The sequence below is a fragment of the Oncorhynchus mykiss genome, chromosome 27 (assembly GCF_013265735.2).
Source record: "Oncorhynchus mykiss isolate Arlee chromosome 27, USDA_OmykA_1.1, whole genome shotgun sequence".
Classification (NCBI taxonomy): domain Eukaryota; kingdom Metazoa; phylum Chordata; class Actinopteri; order Salmoniformes; family Salmonidae; genus Oncorhynchus; species Oncorhynchus mykiss.
Genome location: NC_048591.1, coordinates 36,950,661 through 36,968,535, shown reverse-complemented (window position 1 = coordinate 36,968,535; position 17,875 = coordinate 36,950,661).

Sequence of the window (17,875 nt, the reverse complement as noted above, 5' to 3'; positions counted from 1 at the left end):
CTGCCCCTGAACAGGCAATTAATCCACTGTTCATAGGCCGTCATTGAAAATAATAATTTGTTCTTAACTGACTTGCCTAGTTAAATAAAGGTAAAATTATGATGATAGTTGTAGTAATGGTGAGGATGACAGTTATTTAGTTATAGTTGAATTTGAGAGAGAGAGAGAGACCAGTGTACCATCGCAGGAACAAGATTTGTGACCTGTTGCCACAAGAAAAGTACAACCAGTGGAGAACAAAAATCATCGTAGATGTATCTGTTCATTTATGTTCCCTTTCATACTTCAACTTTTAGCACATTGTTACAACACTGTACATAGCCAATGGTAACTGTTCATTTCTGATTGTTTATTTCCCATGATGATTAACCATGATGAGATCTAATGCCAGAGTAAAAGCAAGGGCACACACACACACACACACACACACACACACACACACACACACACACATACACACCTGAGGAAACAGAGGATGAGTGGAGGTAACAGAGCAAGACAGACACACACACATACACCCTTGCAACCTAGCAACGATACAGAAGCCTTTCACTCTGGGCCTTAAGTCATTAAGTTTTACAGGCTGTCAGTGCTGCTGGACTTAAGCAGTAAACTCCCCTGGAGGATATCAGAGTCATATCTGTGTGATATCAGTGTGTCTGCATCACATCTTCCTGTTCTCAACATTAGGGAAGTACAGGATGCAGGACCAGATCAGTATGGACCGAAATCTCTCTCCTCCCCTCTCTCTCTCCTTTACTCTCTCTACCTCTCTCTCCCCCCCTCCCTCTCCTCCCCTCTTTCTGCCTCTCTACCTCCCTCTCCTCCCCTCTCTCTCCTTTACTCTCTCCCCCTTCCCTCTCCTCCCCTCTCTCTACCTCTCTACCTCCCTCTCCTCCCCTCTCTCTCCTTTACTCTCTCTACCTCTCTCCCCCCCCCGTCTCCACATCTCTCTTTCTCTCATTTTCTGCATTTCCCACCTGTTCTACTCCCTCTACCTTCATCTCCTTCCCTCTGTCTCTCTCTACCTTCCTCTCCTTCCATTTGACTCCCTCTACCTCCCTCTCCTCCCCTCTCTCTCCTTTACTCTCTCTACCTCCCTCTCCTCCCCTCTCTATCCTTCACTCTCTCTACCTCCCTCTCCTCCCCTCTCTCTCCTTTACTCTCTCTACCTCCCTCTCCTCTCTCTCATTTACTCTCTCTACCTCCCTCTCCTCTCCTCTCTCTCCTTCATTCTCTCTCTCTACCTCCCTCTCCTCCCCTCTCTCTCCTTTACTCTCTCTACCTCCCTCGCCTCCCCTCCCTCTCCTTCACTCTCTCTACCTCCCTCTCCTCCCCTCTCTCTCCTTTACTCTCTCTACCTCCCTCTCCTCCCCTCTCTCTATCTCCCTCTCCTCCCCTCTCTCTCCTTCACTCTCTTTACCTCCCTCTCCTCCACTCTAAGAGTATTATTAATAATGAATGGTTATGACTGTGTTAAACAGTGTTCTCTGTGATCAGTGTCTGACTGAGCCAGTTCCAGTGTCGGAATCAAATCTAATTGTATTTGTCACAGGCGCCAAATACAACAGGTAGACCTTACAGTGAAATGCTAACTTACAAGCCCTTAACCAACAATGCAGTTTTAAGAAAATCTAACAAAAGTAAGAGATAAGAATAACAAATAATTAAAGAGCTGCAGGTAACCTAGTGGTTAGAGCATTGGGCCAATAACCAAAAGGTTGCTAAATCGAATCCCTGAGCTGACAAGGTAAAAATCTGTTGTTCTGCCACTGAACAAGGCAGTTAACCCACTGTTAACTGTGCGGGGGCACTGGTGTTGAGGTAATATGTACACGTAGGTAGAGTTATTAAAGTGACTATGCTTAGATAATAACAGAGAGGAGCAGCAATGTAGAAGGACAATGCAAATAGTCTGGGTAGCCATTTGATTATGGCTTGGGGGTAGAAGCCTCTTGGACCTAGACTTGGCGCTCCGGTACCGCTTGCAGTGCGATAGCAGAGAGAACAGTGTATGACTAGGGTAGCTGGAGTCTTTGACAATTTGTAGGGCCTTCCTCTGTAAAGAGATCCTGGATGTCAGGAAGCTTGGCCCCAGTGATGTACTGGGCCTTACGCATTACCCTCTGTAGTGCCTTGTGGTCGGAGGCCGAGCAGTTGCCTCTGACCGTAAGGCAACCAGTCAGGATGCTCTCGATGGTGCAACTGTTTAACTTTTTGAGGATCAGAGGATCCATGGCAAATCTTTTCAGTCTCTTGAGGGGGAATAGGTTTTGTCGTGCCCTCTTCACGACTGCCTTGGTGTGCTTGGACCATGTTAGTTTGTTGGTGATGTGGACACCAAGGAACTTGAAGCTCTCAACCTGCTCCACTGCAACCCTGTCGATGAGAACGGGGGCGTGCTCGGTCCTCTTTTTCCTGTAGTCCACAATCATCTCCTTAGTCTTGGTTACATTGAGGGATAGGTTGTTATTCTGGCACCACCCGGCCAGGTCTCTGACCTCCTCCTTATAGGCGTTGTCGGTGATCAGGCCTACCACTATTGTGTCATCAGCAAACTTAATGATGGTGCTGGAGTCGTGCCTGGCCGTGCAGTCATGAGTGAACAGGGGGTACAGGAGGGGGCTGAGCATGCACCCCTGAGGGGCCCCGTGTTGAGGATCAGCGTGGCAGATGTGTTGTTACCTACCCTTACCACCTGGGGGCAGCCTGTCAGGAAGTCCAGGATCCAGTCGCAGAGGGAGGTGTTTAGTCCCAGGGTCCTTAGCTTAGTGATGCGCTTTGAGGGCACTATGGTGTTGAAAACTGAGCTGTAGTCAATGAATAGCATTCTCACATAGGTGTTCCTTTTGTCCAGGTGGGAAAGGGCAGTGTGGAGTGCAATAGAGATTGCATCATCTGTGGATTTGTTTGGGCGGTATGCAAATTGGAGTGAGTCTAGGGTTTTTGGGACAAGGTGTTGATGTGAGCCATGACCAGCCTTTCAAAGCATTTCATGGCTACAGACCTGAGTGCTACGCGTCGGTAGTCGGTGGTTACCTTGGTGTTCTTGGGCACAGGTCTGCTTGAAACATGTTGGTATTACAGACTCAATCAGGGACATGTTGAAAATGTCAGTGAACACACTTGCCAGTTGGTCAGCTCATGCTTAGAGTACACGTCCTGGTAATCCGTCTGGCCTTGCGACCTTGTTAATGTTGACCTGTTTAAAGGTCTTACTCACATTGGCTGCAGAGAGCGTGATCACACAGTCGCCCGGTCTAGAAGAAAAATAAATGCAAACCTATTTTGGCAAGGTGCTGGCTAGCGGAGTAGAAAACTTGAAAATAAAAGAGGTCATTGATGCACTTATTGATGAAGCCAGTGACTGATGTAGTGTACTCCTCAATGCCATCGGAAGAATCCCGGAACATATTCCAGTCTGTGCTAGCAAAACAGTCCTGTAGTTTAGCATCTGCTTCATCTCACCACTTTTTATAGACAGAGTCACTGGTGCTTCCTGCTTGAATTTTTGCTTGTAAGCAGGAATCAGGAGGACAGAATTATGGTCAGGTTTGCCAAATGGAGGGCGAGGGAGAGCTTTATACACATCTCTGTGTGTGGAGTAAAGGTGATCTAGAGTTGTTTTCTCTCTGGTTGCACATTTAACATGCTGATAGAAAGTAGGTAAAACTGATTTAAGTTTCCCTGAGCTCCGCCTCTGGATGAGCGTTTTCCTGTTTGCTTATGGAGGTATATAGGTTATTTAGTGCGGTTTTAGTGCCAGCATCGGTCTGTTGTGGTATGTAGACAGCTACGAAAAATACAGATGAGAACTCTCCATGTAGATAGTGTGGTCTACAGCTTATCATGAGATACTCTACCTCAGGTGAGCAAAACCTCGAGACTTCCTTAGATATCGTGCACCAGCTGTTTACATATATGGATAGGCCCCCAGCCCCATGTCTTACCAGAGGCTGCTGTTCTATCCTGCTGATAGGGTGTATAACCTGCCAGCTGTATGTTCTTAATGTCATCGTTCAGCCACGACTCTGTGAAACATAAGATATTACAGTTTTTAATGTCCCGTTGGTAGGATATACGTGCTTTCAGTTCGGTACATTTCTTTAGCAATTGAACGTTAGTTTACAGTACGGATGGAAAAGGGAGATTAGCCACTCGTTGCCTGATCGTCACAAGGCACCCCGATCTCTTTCCGCGAAATCTCTGTTTCTTTCTCCAATGAATGACGGGAATGAAGGCCTGTTCGGGTGTTTGGGGTATATACTGTAATTCCCTACAGACTCATTAAATGAAAAATTCCTTATCCAATTCGAGGTGAGTAATCGCTGTTCTGAAGCTTTTTTTGTTCATAAGAGAACATAGCAGCAACATTATGTACAAAATAAGTTACAAACAACACAAAAAACAAACAAAATAGAACGGTTGGTTAAGAGACAATAAAACGGCAGCCATCTAATCCAGCGCCAACACACAATGACTGAGCCAGTTCCAGTGTCTGACTGAGCCAGTTCCGGAGTCTGACTGAGCCAGTTCCGGAGTCTGACTGAGCCAGTTCCGGAGTCTGACTGAGCCAGTTCCGGAGTCTGACTGAGCATGTTCCGGAGTCTGACTGAGCCAGTTCCGGTGTTTGACTGAGCCAGTTCCGGAGTCTGACTGAGCCAGTTCCGGTGTCTGACTGAGCCAGTTCCGGTGTTTGACTGAGCCAGTTCCGGAGTCTGACTGAGCCAGTTCCGGTGTCTGACTGAGCCAGTTCCGGTGTCTGACTGAGCCAGTTCCGGTGTCTGACTGAGGCTACTGAGTCTGCTGATAATATGGTGATTGACAGAGTCGAAAGCCTTGGCCAGGTCGATGAAGACGGCTGCACAGTACTGTCTTTTATCGATGGTGGTTATGATATCGTTTAGTACCTTGAGCGTGGCTGAGGTGCACCCGTGACCGGCTCGGAAACCAGATTGCACAGCGGAGAAGGTACGGTGGGATTCGAGATGGTCAGTGATCTGTTGGTTGACCAGGCAGGGCAGGATGGATAAAGGTCTGTAACAGTTTGGGTCCAGGGTGTCTCCCCCTTTGAAGAGGGGGATGACTGCGGCAGCTTTCCAATCCTTGGGGATCTCAGACGATATGAAATAGAGGTTGAACAGGCTGGTAATAGGGGCTGCGACAATGACGGCGTATAGTTTCAGAAATAGAGGGTTCAGATTGTCAAGAACAGCTGATTTGTACAGGTCCAGGTTTATCAGCTCTTTCAGAACATCTGCTACCTGGATTTGGTTAAAGGAGAAGCTGGGGAGGCTTGGGCGAGTAGCTGCGGGGGGGGGGGGGGGGGGGGGGGGGGGTCTTGGCCGAGGTTGGAGTAGCCAGGAGGAAGGCATGGCCAGCCGTTGAGAAATGCTTGTTGAAGTTTGAGTATCATGGATTTATCAGTGGTGACCGTGTTACCTCAGTGCAGTGGGCAGCTGGGAGGAGGTGCTCTTGTTCTCCATGGACTTTACAGTGTCCCAGAACTTTTTGGACTTAGAGTCACAGGACGCAAATTTCTGTTTGAAAAAGCTAGCCTTTGCTTTCCTGACTGACTGCGTGTATTGGTTCCTGACTTCCCAGTGTTTGACTGAGCCAGTTCCAGTGTCTTACTGAGCCAGATCCAGTGTTTGACTGAGCCAGTTGCAGTGTTTGACTGAGCCAGTTGCAGTGTTTGACTGAGCCAGTTGCAGTGTTTGACTGAGCCAGTTGCAGTGTTTGACTGAGCCAGTTGTAGTGTTTGACTGTGCCAGTTCCGGTGTCTGACTGAGTCAGTTCCAGTGTCTGTCTGAGCCAGTTCCGGTGTCTGATCTGGCCAATTCCAGTTGTAGTGTTTGACTGAGCCAGTTGCAGTGTTTGACTGAGCCAGTTGTAGTGTTTGACTGAGACAGTTGCAGTGTTTGTCTGAGCCAGTTGTAGTGTTTGACTGAGCCAGTTGCAGTGTTTGACTGAGCCAGTTGCAGTGTTTGACTGAGCCAGTTGCAGTGTTTGTCTGAGCCAGTTGTAGTGTTTGACTGAGCCAGTTGCAGTGTTTGACTGAGCCAGTTGTAGTGTTTGACTGAGCCAGTTGCAGTGTTTGACTGAGCCAGTTGTAGTGTTTGACTGAGCCAGTTCCAGTGTTTGACTGTGCCAGTTCCGGTGTCTGACTGAGTCAGTTCCAGTGTCTGTCTGAGCCAGTTCCGGTGTTTGACTGAGCCAGTTGCAGTGTTTGACTGAGCCAGTTGCAGTGTTTGACTGAGCCAGTTGCAGTGTTTGACTGAGCCAATTGCAGTGTTTGACTGAGCCAGTTTCAGTGTTTGTCTGAGCCAGTTGTAGTGTTTGACTGAGCCAGTTGCAGTGTTTGACTGAGCCAGTTGTAGTGTTTGACTGAGCCAGTTCCAGTGTTTGACTGTGCCAGTTCCGGTGTCTGACTGAGTCAGTTCCAGTGTCTGTCTGAGCCAGTTCCGGTGTCTGACTGAGTCAGTTCCAGTGTCTGTCTGAGCCAGTTCCGGTGTCTGATCTGGCCAATTCCAGTTGTAGTGTTTGACTGAGCCAGTTGTAGTGTTTGACTGAGCCAGTTCCAGTGTTTGACTGTGCCAGTTCCGGTGTCTGACTGAGTCAGTTCCAGTGTCTGAATGAGCAAGATCCAGTGTCTGACTGAGCCAGTTGCAGTGTTTGACTGAGCCAGTTCTTGTGTCTGACTGAGCCAGTTCTTGTGTCTGACTGAGCCAGTTCTTGTGTCTGACTGAGCCAGTTCCAGTGTCTTACTGAGCCAGATCCAGTGTCTGTCTGAGCCAGTTGTAGTGTTTGACTGAGCCAGTTGCAGTGTTTGACTGAGCCAGTTGTAGTGTTTGACTGAGCCAGTTCCAGTGTTTGACTGTGCCAGTTCCGGTGTCTGACTGAGTCAGTTCCAGTGTCTGTCTGAGCTAGTTCCGGTGTTTGACTTAGCCAATTCCAGTGTCTGAATGAGCAAGTTCCAGTGTCTGAATGAGCAAGATCCAGTGTCTGACTGAGCCAGTTCCGGTGTCTGACTGAGTCAGTTCCAGTGTCTGTCTGAGCCAGTTCCGGTGTCTGACTGAGTCAGTTCCAGTGTCTGTCTGAGCCAGTTCCGGTGTCTGATCTGGCCAATTCCAGTAGTAGTGTTTGACTGAGCCAGTTGCAGTGTTTGACTGAGCCAGTTGTAGTGTTTGACTGAGCCAGTTCCAGTGTTTGACTGTGCCAATTCCAGTGTCTGAACGAGCAAGTTCCAGTGTCTGACTGAGCCAGTTGCAGTGTTTGACTGAGCCAGTTCTTGTGTCTGACTGAGCCAGTTCCAGTGTCTTACTGAGCCAGATCCAGTGTCTGTCTGAGCCAGTTGTAGTGTTTGACTGAGCCAGTTGCAGTGTTTGACTGAGCCAGTTGCAGTGTTTGACTGAGCCAGTTGCAGTGCTTGACTGAGCCAGTTGCAGTGTTTGACTGAGCCAGTTGCAGTGTTTGACTGAGCCATTTCCAGTGTCTGTCTGAGCCAGATCCAGTGTCTGACTGAGCCATTTCCAGTGTCTGACTGAGCCAGTTCCAGCCAGTTCCAGTGTCTGTCTGAGCCATTTCCAGTGTCTGTCTGAGCCAGTTCCAGTATCTGAATGAGCCAGATCCAGTGTTTGACTGAGCCAGCTCCAGTGTCTGAATGAGCCTGCTCCAGTGTCTGAATGAGCAAGATCCAGTATCTCACTGAGCCGGTTCCAGTGTTTGACTGAGCCAGTTCCAGTGTTTGACTGAGCCAGTTCCAGTGTTTGACTGAGCCAGTTCCAGTGTTTGACTGAGCCAGTTCCAGTGTTTGACTGATCCAGTCTGACATTTGTGATGAATACTATAGTATACTATCTATAATAGTCCAACACCACAGACCTGGAAGACATTCAGAGCCTCTGCCTATTGACCTGCTATTAGCCTCGCCTCACAAAGACACAGAACAGCTGAAATCCTTACCGTATGGAACTATCACACACACACACGCACATGCACACGCACACGCAAACAGACACAGCGCAATAAAAGGAAAGTGACATGTGTTCTGTTTCAGGGTGAAGGAGCTAATTGTCTGTCGCATCGGAGGTGTGTGTGTGAGAGCGTTTAAAACAAACACTCATAGACCCTCTGGCTGGGGTGTCTCTGTTGTCTTGTGTCATCACTAATGAAAAGAGGGAGGTTTAAATGAGATAAAGGTCTGTTCCACCAGACAAGCCATTAACCAACAGGAGAGTGTGTGTGTGTGTGTGTGCGTGTAAATGTGTGTGTGCATACTGGTGGAAGGAGAAGTGGGTATGCTCTAATTTTGCCAACATTTTTATAAACGGACCACTCTGCGAAGGAAAGGCCCACTCTGCGAAGGAAAGGCCCACTCTGCGAAGGAAAGGCACGTGAAAAATGATATGAGAAACGGTGACATACACTCTGAATGACTGAAAATGATACATCCCATATTGGTCTTTCAGTCAGGTCAAACCACGCTGTACTGTGCAGCAGGCTAATAGTAGGCCTAGTATTGAGACAGATGAGTCAGAAATCACATTTCAAATTTAAAGTTGAACATTTTCCCAATTTTTTTTGTCAGGTTTTCGTTCTCTAAGTCACACTTTTTTTCACTGAAAAACAACAACATTGTATGTTCTAAGTCCATAACAATGCTTTAATTAAACTACATCAGGAGACGACTGTTGAGGACTGGAACAAGTGTTGTGTTTACCCTTTAATTAAGTCCAGTGTGCAGGCACCTAGCACTGTTGTTTGGTCAGCTGTGTTTCTGTAGCACAGAGTTTGCAAAGAAATGTCCACTGGATTGAAGCAAATAATCATGATATCATTCTCCCAGCTAGACATAGGCTACTTTGTAGTTAAGGCCTTTCCATCTACCAGAAGACGGTTAGGTCTGTCATTAGCATCGCTATGTTTCCTGTTCCTTAATGGTTTGAAACCTGGACATTACTTCATATTATCAGGCATGTCTTGCTTCAGAGTAGCCTATTGCCAAAATACCACCATAGAAACATGGAGGCAATTATTTATTATAAAGACTTCCTTATTATGCTTTCTCCTGTTCTATTCTTTAAACTTTCCTTCGTTGTCTAGCACTGCTAAGGGGCCCTCCTACCTGACCTGTACGCCATGTAAACCATTTACCATTGTCACACAGTCACACCTGCCACCCCAGTGCTCCTACTACAATCCTTCACACAGTCACACCTGACACCCCAGTGCTCCTACTACAATCCTTCACACAGTCACACCTGACACCCCAGTGCTCCTACTACAATCCTTCACACAGTCACACCTGCCACCGCAGTGCTCCTACTACAATCCTCCACACAGTCACACCTGCCACCCCAGTGCTCCTACTACAATCCTCCACACAGTCACACCTGATACCCCAGTGCTCCTTCTACAATCCTTCACACAGTCACACCTGCCACCCCAGTGCTCCTACTACAATCCTCCACACAGTCACACCTGACACCCCAGTGCTCCTACTACAATCCTTCACACAGTCACACCTGACACCCCAGTGCTCCCACTACAATCACCCACACAGTCACACCTGCCACCGCAGTGCTCCTACTACAATCCTCCACACAGTCACACCTGACACCCCAGTGCTCCTACTACAATCCTCCACACAGTCACACCTGCCACCCCAGTGCTCCTACTACAATCCTTCACACAGTCACACCTGACACCCCAGTGCTCCTACTACAATCCTTCACACAGTCACACCTGACACCCCAGTGCTCCCACTACAATCCTCCACACAGTCACACCTGCCACCGCAGTGCTCCTACTACAATCCTCCACACAGTCACACCTGACACCCCAGTGCTCCTACTACAATCCTTCACACAGTCACACCTGCCACCCCAGTGCTCCTACTACAATCCTCCACACAGTCACACCTGCCACCCCAGTGCTCCTACTACAATCCTTCACACAGTCACACCTGACACCCCAGTGCTCCTACTACAATCCTTCACACAGTCACACCTGCCACCCCAGTGCTCCCACTACAATCCTTCACACAGTCACACCTGCCACCCCAGTGCTCCCACTACAATCCTCCACACAGTCACACCTGACACCCCAGTGCTCCCACTACAATCCTCCACACAGTCACACCTGCCACCCCAGTGCTCCCACTACAATCCTCCACACAGTCACACCTGCCACACCCCAGTGCTCCTACTACAATCCTCCACACAGTCACACCTGACACCCCAGTGCTCCCACTACAATCCTCCACACAGTCACACCTGCCACACCCCAGTGCTCCTACTACAATCCTCCACACAGTCACACCTGACACCCCAGTGCTCCCACTACAATCCTCCACACAGTCACACCTGACACCGCAGTGCTCCCACTACAATCCTCCACACAGTCACACCTGCCACCGCAGTGCTCCTACTACAATCCTCCACACAGTCACACCTGCCACCCCAGTGCTCCTACTACAATCCTCCACACAGTCACACCTGCCACCCCAGTGCTCCTACTACAATCCTCCACACAGTCACACCTGCCACCCCAGTGCTCCTACTACAATCCTCCACACAGTCACACCTGCCACCCCAGTGCTCCTACTACAATCCTCCACACAGTCACACCTGCCACCCCAGTGCTCCTACTACAATCCTTCACACAGTCACACCTGCCACCCCAGTGCTCCTACTACAATCCTTCACACAGTCACACCTGCCACCCCAGTGCTCCTACTACAATCCTCCACACAGTCACACCTGCCACCCCAGTGCTCCTACTACAATCCTCCACACAGTCACACCTGACACCCCAGTGCTCCTACAACAATCCTCCACACAGTCACACCTGCCACCCCAGTGCTCCTACTACAATCCTCCACACAGTCACACCTGCCACCCCAGTGCTCCTACTACAATCCTTCACACAGTCACACCTGCCACCCCAGTGCTCCTACTACAATCCTTCACACAGTCACACCTGACACCCCAGTGCTCCTACTACAATCCTCCACACAGTCACACCTGCCACCCCAGTGCTCCTACTACAATCCTTCACACAGTCACACCTGACACCCCAGTGCTCCTACTACAATCCTCCACACAGTCACACCTGACACCCCAGTGCTCCTACTACAATCCTCCACACAGTCACACCTGCCACCCCAGTGCTCCTACTACAATCCTCCACACAGTCACACCTGACACCCCAGTGCTCCTACTACAATCCTCCACACAGTCACACCTGCCACCCCAGTGCTCCTACTACAATCCTTCACACAGTCACACCTGCCACCCCAGTGCTCCTACTACAATCCTTCACACAGTCACACCTGACACCCCAGTGCTCCTACTACAATCCTCCACACAGTCACACCTGCCACCGCAGTGCTCCTACTACAATCCTCCACACAGTCACACCTGCCACCCCAGTGCTCCTACTACAATCCTTCACACAGTCACACCTGACACCCCAGTGCTCCTACTACAATCCTCCACACAGTCACACCTGCCACCCCAGTGCTCCTACTACAATCCTCCCTCCTTTAAAACAGTTTGCTCCATCTGTCGGTCTAAGAATAAGTAGACCTACACAGAACAGAATGAGGTATAAACAAACACAATTTATTGGATAGAATATTTTCTATCAAATCATAAGATAAGTGTATATTAACATAAATAAGAAAGCTTTTTCACATGCCCAAAAAACCTAACTGCATCTTTTGAAGATTTGGCAGCATCTGCAATGTGAAGGTTTAGAGTAGGTGCTCCACATGAGACGAACACAGCTCTGGGATGTTTTATCAGCAGTCTGGCTTGTACTCCATAGTGCTTGCCCTTCATGTTGGCCCCATTATCATAAGCTTGCCCTCTGCAATTTTCAAATGCAATCTTCAGCTCGTTCAGCTTATCTAAGATGACGGTGGACAGATTCAAGCCTGTTGTAACCTCAACATTCACAAAGCAGAGGAAGTGCTCCTTGATCTCTGGCTTTCCCTTTAAAGCCACGCTCCTCAGAATAATGGACATTTGCTCTTGGTGACTAATGTCAGGTGTACAGTCCAAGATAATGGAGAAGTACTTTGAGTCTCTTACTTGAGCCACTATTGCTTCCAGAATCTTGTCACTCACAATCTGTATCAGCTCATTCTGTGTGCGCTTCCCAAATAATGAGCATGTGTCTCTCCATCTTTAATTTTGCTGAGATGATTTTTCACAACAGGGTCAAATTTTGCCAGTAATTCAACCTCTTTTAAGAAGTTTCCATCATCTGGTTGGAAGAGTTTGTCTGATGAACCCCTGAATGCTAGGTTTCTTTCAGCCAGAGACTCGTGTAACGTGTAAGGACACGTGTAAGGACATCCCACCATCTCTTTCTTTCAGCATCCAAAATTGTCATTTGTATCTGGTCAAGAGTCTGTCCCCGACTTAGGCGCAGACCAAGTTCTCTCTGTTTAATCATATTGTTTGTGTGTTTTCATGACTACCCTCATGGTGTTTCAGAATGGCGTTGATATTTGACCAGTCATTCACACCGTACCTTATTATTTTGTAGTCTTTTGTTGAAAAAGCTTACAGCGAAAACGATACACAGTGTTGTTTTTGATCGAGTATGAAAGCCAGCTCCTGGTAATCTTTTCCCCATTTGACAGCTGTCTGTAATAAGCCTGAATGGAAACCTCTCCTAGACTTGTTTTTAGGGTAAGAAAAATCCAGTCCTAGTTTGAATGGACCTCTGCCCACTAACTCAGTCCTCATAAAGTCTGTTAAGACTGGAGACCAATCACCTGGGTCATTTGGTGGAGCAGCAACTGTTCTATTAGGGTCTGAGCTGCTTGTATCTGATGTTGGCTGTACATCTCTGGTTGTGCTGGTACTGGCTGAGGCTGCCTGTACTTCACCTGGGTCTGTGTTAGTACTGACTGAAGCTGCCTGTACTGGGTCTGTGTTAGTACTGGCTGAAGCTGCCTGTACTGGGTCTGTGTTAGTACTGGCTGAAGCTGCCTGTACTGGGTCTGTGTTAGTACTGGCTGAAGCTGCCTGTACTGGGTCTGTGTTAGTACTGGCTGAAGCTGCCTGTATTGGGTCTGTGTTAGTACTGGCTGAGGCTGCCTGTACTTTACCTGGGTCTGTGTTAGTACTGGCTGAAGACTGTACTGGGTCTGTGTTAGTACTGGCTGAAGCTGCCTGTACTGGGTCTGTGTTAGTACTGGCTGAGGCAGCCTGTACTGGGTCTGTGTTAGTACTGGCTGAAGCTGCCTGTACTGGGTCTGTGTTAGTATTTGCTGAAGCTGCCTGTACTGGGTCTGTGTTAGTATTTTCTGAAGCTGCCTGTACTGGGTCTGTGTTCGTATTTGCTGAAGCTGCCTGTACTGGGTCTGTGTTCGTATTTGCTGAAGCTGCCTGTACTGGGTCTGTGTTAGTATTTGCTGAAGCTGCCTGTACTGGGTTTGTGTTCGTATTTGCTGAAGCTGCCTGTACTGGGTCTGTGTTCGTATTTGCTGAAGCTGCCTGTACTGGGTCTGTGTTCGTATTTGCTGAAGCTGCCTGTACTGGGTCTGTGTTCGTATTTGCTGAAGCTGCCTGTACTGGGTCTGTGTTCGTATTTGCTGAAGCTGCCTGTACTGGGTCTGTGTTCGTATTTGCTGAAGCTGCCTGTACTGGGTCTGTGTTCGTATTTGCTGAAGCTGCCTGTACTGGGTCTGTGTTCGTATTTGCTGAAGCTGCCTGTACTGGGTCTGTGTTCGTATTTGCTGAAGCTGCCTGTACTGGGTCTGTGTTCGTATTTGATGAAGCTGCCTGTACTGGGTCTGTGTTCATATTTGCTGAAGCTGCCTGTACTGGGTCTGTGTTAGTATTTGATGAAGCTGCCTGTACTGGGTCTGTGTTAGTATTTGCTGAAGCTGCCTGTACTGGGTCTGTGTTCGTATTTGCTGAAGCTGCCTGTACTGGGTCTGTGTTAGTATTTGCTGAAGCTGCCTGTACTGGGTCTGTGTTCGTATTTGCTGAAGCTGCCTGTACTGGGTCTGTGTTAGTATTTGCTGAAGCTGCCTGTACTTGGTTTTGTGTTAGTACCTGCTGAGGCTGGATGTGGATCAACTGAGTCTGTGCTTGGACTGGCTGATGATCCAGCATCTCCTCTACTGACAAACTTAAGCATAGCACCTGTAAATTGTAGAAAATAACCTGCATCAGGCCCATTCAAACTGACTCCCCCAGATTTCCTTTTATGCATTTTCAAATATAAAATAATATTTATACTATGGCTTGGCTGAATACTTGGTTATTATTTATTGAGAGATGTGCATCCATATATCCCAGTATGAACAGCTAATCAATATTTTTAATTAAATATATAAACCAATAGTCAATGTCAATCCATTGTTTTCCATCTTAATTTAGTCCAGAGTTGTAACTAAACCCTGACTGAGAGACCAGATAATCATTGTGTTGTTTTAAAATGATGTGTGCCTATGAGGAGTGTCATCACGCCCACATATTGTCTGGACTGGTCCCCACAGAGGTTGCTGCTGGGAAGCGCAAGTTTCATTTCGTGCGCGCGCATATTAACGCATGTTCACGCGCGACGCGGTTATCTTTTCTGAGCTGCAGTTTATAAACACCGTTGCCTGAGCTGACAAGGTAAAACTCTGTCGTTCTGCCCCTGAATAGGCAATGAATCCACTGTTCCTAGGCCGTAATTGAAAATAAAAATGTGTTCTTAACTCACTTCCCTAGTTAAATAAAGGTTACATTTAAAAAACGCAATACATAGTTGTATTTCACTCTCAAATATGTCAGGCACTAAGTCACAGAACACAGCTCTGGAAGTGGCTGGCCAGCAAGACACAGACAGACCAAGAGATGCACTGCACAGCTAGGTTAGCAAGACAGACAGACCAAGAGATGCACTGCACAGCTAGGTTAGCAAGACAGACAGACCAAGAGATGCACTGCACAGCTAGGTTAGCAAGACAGACAGACCAAGAGATGCACTGCACAGCTAGGTTAGCAAGACAGACAGACCAAGAGATGCACTGCACAGCTAGGTTAGCAAGACAGACACCAATAGATGCACTGCACAGCTAGGTTAGCAAGACAGCCAGACTAGAGAGAGATGCACTAAACAGCTAAGTTAGCAAGACACAGACAGACCAAGAGATGCACTGCACAGCTAGGTTAGCAAGACAGACAGACTAGTGAGAGATGCACTGCACAGCTAGGTTAGCAAGACAGACAGACTAGTGAGAGATGCACTGCACAGCTAGGTTAGCAAGACACAGACAGACCAAGAGATGCACTGCACAGCTAGGTTAGCAAGACAGACAGAGACTATAGAGACATGCACTGCCCAGCTAGGTTAGGAAGACAGCCAGACTAGAGAGAGATGCACTAAACAGCTAGGTTAGCAAGACAGACAGACCAAGAGATGCACTGCACAGCTAGGTTAGCAAGACAGACAGACTAGTGAGAGATGCACTGCACAGCTAGGTTAGCAAGACAGACAGACTAGTGAGAGATGCACTGCACAGCTAGGTTAGCAAGACACAGACAGACCAAGAGATGCACTGCACAGCTAGGTTAGCAAGACAGACAGAGACTATAGAGACATGCACTCCCCAGCTAGGTTAGGAAGACAGACAGACTAGAGAGAGAGATGGACAGCTAGGTTAGGAAGACAGACAGACTAGAGAGACATGCACTGCCCAGCTAGGTTAGGAAGACAGACAGACTAGAGAGAGAGATGGACAGCTAGGTTAGGAAGACAGACAGACTAGAGAGACATGCACTGCCCAGCTAGGTTAGGAAGACAGACAGACTAGAGAGAGAGATGGACAGCTAGGTTAGGAAGACAGACAGACTAGAGAGACATGCACTGCCCAGCTAGGTTAGGAAGACAGACAGACTAGAGAGACATGCACTGCCCAGCTAGGTTAGGAAGACAGACAGACTAGAGAGAGATGGACAGCTAGGTTAGGAAGACAGATAGACTAGAGAGAGATGGACAGCTAGTTTAGGAAGACAGACAGACTAGAGAGAGATGCACTGCCCAGCTAGGTTAGGAAGACAGACAGACTAGAGAGAGAGATGGACAGCTAGGTTAGGAAGACAGACAGACTAGAGAGAGAGATGCCCAGCTAGGTTAGGAAGACAGACAGACTAGAGAGACATGCACTGCCCAGCTACAGCACATCAACTTAACGTTACTGTTATTTGCTGACATCAAACCTGGAGAGGAGAGAACACAAGTCCACCTGATTGCTGTTCCCACAATTCACTCTCATGGTGTTTTTCTTCTTCTCTTTTCGTGACCAGAAGGATAGTTCCGCTTCTTCCTCTCATCCGAGTTGTAAACATTGACACCAGCTTTGACACGAGGGGGAGGCGGGGCCCCTGCGTAATTTGCGTAGTGAGTGTACAGGGCCGCTCTGTCGTTTACCTGGACTTCCCATTACTTTTCTGATGCATTTCAGTCACTTAGCCAACGGATGCGAATACACATTTGTAACACTTTTGTCAAGTCATTTGACATATGTCTTTATTGTTTAAAAAAGGTCATAAGGCATCATTTCAATAACAATATAGCTGAGACAGCTATTGACTTCACTGACTTATTGAATGTATTGTCGTCATTGTAGGCTACTTGATGATAGATTATTATATGGCATGTTATTGTAAGAGTAGGCCTACCTAAACAATAACCTCACATGGTGTTACTGACCACTGACCATCTATTGAATGAATAATCATCGGTACATGTATGTGACCTTGGGGAAGAGCACAGCCCATGGAAGAAATCATGGTGTTACTGACCACCATCTATTGAATGAATAATCATCGGTACATGTATGTGACCTTGGGGAAGAGCACAGCCCATGGAAGAAATCATGGTGCTGGAAGAGCTGCAGATAAATTCAAATGCATACAAATTATATAATTAGGCTACTCCTGTCTCTATGAATACATACAATCATTGAAAATACTAAACCAGCCTAATTTAACCACAGAGGATCAATTGATTGCTGTAGATAGTGTTTTGTCATATTATGAGCACATAGGCCTAGTCTACATATAGGAATCACTCAATTGAGGAGCCTGCGTGGCAAATATAAACCAGCTGATGGTTGAGTTGTGGCTGTGTGTGAATAGGTGACTGGCACTGGAAAGATGGGCTATAATTTCCTCCTCATATTGTAGGCCTAAAATCTGTGTATCCACTCTTCGTTGGCCTATGCTGTTGGCCTATGCTGTTGGCCTATGCTATTGGCCTATGCTATTGGCCTATGCTGTTGGCCTATGCTGTTGGCCCATGCTATTGGCCTATGCTATTGGCCCATGCTATTGGCCCATGCTGTTGGCCTATGCTATTGGCCTATGCTGTTGGCCTATGCTATTGGCCTATGCTGTTGGCCTATGCTGTTGGCCTATGCTGTTGGCCTATGCTGTTGGCCCATGCTATTGGCCTATGCTATTGGCCCATGCTATTGGCCCATGCTATTGACCCATGCTATTGGCCTATGCTATTGGCCCATGCTATTGGCCCATGCTATTGGCCTATGCTATTGGCCTATGCTGTTGGCCTATGCTGTTGGCCTATGCTGTTGGCCTATGCTGTTGGCCTATGCTGTTGGCCTATGCTGTTGGCCCATGCTATTGGCCTATGCTATTGGCCTATGCTATTGGCCTATGCTATTGGCCTATGCTATTGGCCTATGCTATTGGCCCATGCTATTGGCCCATGCTATTGGCCTATGCTATTGGCCTATGCTATTGGCCTATGCTGTTGGCCTATGCTGTTGGCCTATGCTATTGGCCTATGCTATTGGCCTATGATATTGGCCTATGCTATTGGCCCATGCTATTGGCCTATG